This window comes from Camelina sativa, chromosome 19 (assembly GCF_000633955.1).
Source record: "Camelina sativa cultivar DH55 chromosome 19, Cs, whole genome shotgun sequence".
NCBI classification, from domain to species: Eukaryota; Viridiplantae; Streptophyta; class Magnoliopsida; order Brassicales; family Brassicaceae; genus Camelina; species Camelina sativa.
In genome coordinates this window covers 25010646-25012752 of record NC_025703.1, presented here as the reverse complement: position 1 = coordinate 25012752, position 2107 = coordinate 25010646, and the positions used below count along the sequence as shown (strand labels likewise).

At 28.9% G+C, this 2107-nt stretch overlaps 1 protein-coding gene across 1 annotated transcript in view; it reads right to left on the bottom strand.

Annotated features, from left to right (window-relative positions):
* Positions 1 to 2107, bottom strand: part of LOC104767126 (putative cadmium/zinc-transporting ATPase HMA4) — a 13055-nt gene that overhangs the window by 7909 nt on the left and 3039 nt on the right. The gene's annotated exons all lie outside the window — the stretch shown is intronic.

Below are 2107 nucleotides of genomic sequence, written 5' to 3'. Positions count from 1 at the left end.
AGACTTATAATTTGTTCTGTTTTTCTATCAGATAAATAAGAGTGTTCCAAAATTCATGCTTTGTTTTTCCAAAATTACCACGAAATTTTTAAGATTATCAAAAATGCCACAATGTTTTAGGTGTGTCAATGGTTATTGGCAAAGGCTAAAAGGGTACCAAGTGATTCAAGAATCATTACTAAAAAATTTAAACCTTTCTTTTTTTTTTGGTCAAAATTTTTTTAAACCTTTCTTAAACCTAAATTTATTGTGTTTTTGATATACTATTGTTTTGGTATTTTTGGAACTATAACTTGGTTTTATGGGGTTTGAAGTTTTTTTTTTTTTATACCATGTATGATATGTTTAGTTATTTGTTTTCAATTTCTGTCGTTCCTAGTTTCCACTTTCCAGGGCAGATCCTATGTTCAGGAACTAATTTTCACGACAGTTTCCTATGTTCAAGATTCAGTTCCCATATTTAAGTTAACTATTTATTCTTAATAATGGATTATAGACTATCCTAACTCTTAAAAAAAATGATGATGATCCAAATATAGTATACCAAAATTAAAATTGGAATCGACAATCTTATTTCCAACAAATTGATAGCGTTAGAAATCATTTCGTAAATTGTCATAATTCATAAGAAAATAAACATTCTTAATAAGAAAATCAATGTTTGCCCATATGACTTTGTTTCGGGGAACTCGATATTAGTTAGTCTTGAAACCAAGTATCATCAACGGAGATGATTGATTAGAGAGTTTGGTTAAAACAACTACATATTCTAAGTTTTTCTTGGGGGTTACAATATGGTAAACTTTTATTTATCTACTATATAAAATGGTTATAAAGGAAAAGTATTGAGATTACAAAACATTACTACAAGTTGGAAAGGTCCAATACGTCACGAGTTTAGGCACATTATTATATAGCATATCTTTTTTTTTTTTTTTTGGTCAAACTATTATATAGCATATCTACGAATTGGAATTACTATTATTAAATAATAACTTTTGCTAGATTGTATTTTAATTTGGACCAAAAAATGATCAAAAGAGGATTTTATCTCGTGAGTGAAAGACACGAATTCAAAGTTACCAAAATTTTAGTGGAAACCCCCAAAAGTGGAATGTCACAAAATGGAATCCATGTGTGATTCCTCATTTCATTGCTTACTTTATTATTAGTTTTTGGTACGATTTTCTTATCTTTATCATTATAAATAATTAACTACACATTCTTTTAACGCAACGCACCAATTGTCTTCTGCTTTTTGTAGCTTATCTACCTATATCTTGTATACTTTATTGAAAATTTTCACATGTTTGCATAATATATAAATTTTGCTTGGAGAAACAGATAGAGTAAAGACGTATATGTTGAGGTTCTTAATTGTGATTCAGTTTTTTTTTTCTGGTTTTGGCTTAAACCGGTTAGGTTGATTCTGGTTAAGTTCCGGTTATCTCTGGTTATTGGATTGGGGAGAAGATAAGAAGAAAAAAAAAATGGCAAAGACTCTAGTCGAGAAAGAGGTTATGCCGTTATAAGCAACAAACTCTTCTTTCGTCTTCTTTAAATTCTATTTTTCATATTCTTTGTAAAAGAGTGAGAGAACGAGAGAAGCTTGTGAGACTCCATTGTTGTACAAGCTCGATCTTGGGCTGATTCATCTTATTTGATAGTGGATTGCCGGATCGAATCTGGCCCCAGACGTAGGCTTTGTCACATCGACTTAGCTGAACTGGGTAAACAAACTCTTGTGTTCTTTGTTTCTCATTTTCTTGCTTTATCATTCGAATTCGTTCTGTTTCACAAATCAATTGAAAGTATCGAGTGTACGAGTGAGGTTTTCATAAAGGATCGGAGTTAGTTCTTAACANTAAATATATCACTTTTATTTTCGAGACTTACTAAAAACTTCGAAAACTAGTCTGGATATTTAGTTTGAAAATTTCTGTTGTTTGGAAAAGGAAAAAAAAAAAGAAATCTTAATATAATTATTTTGTATTTATCTAGGGTGTTACATAGAAAATATATATATATATAATTAATAAAAAATAAAAAATAATTTTCTCTAGTCTTTAATTTTTGTTTCTCTTTTTTTTTTTTTTTTTTTTTTTTT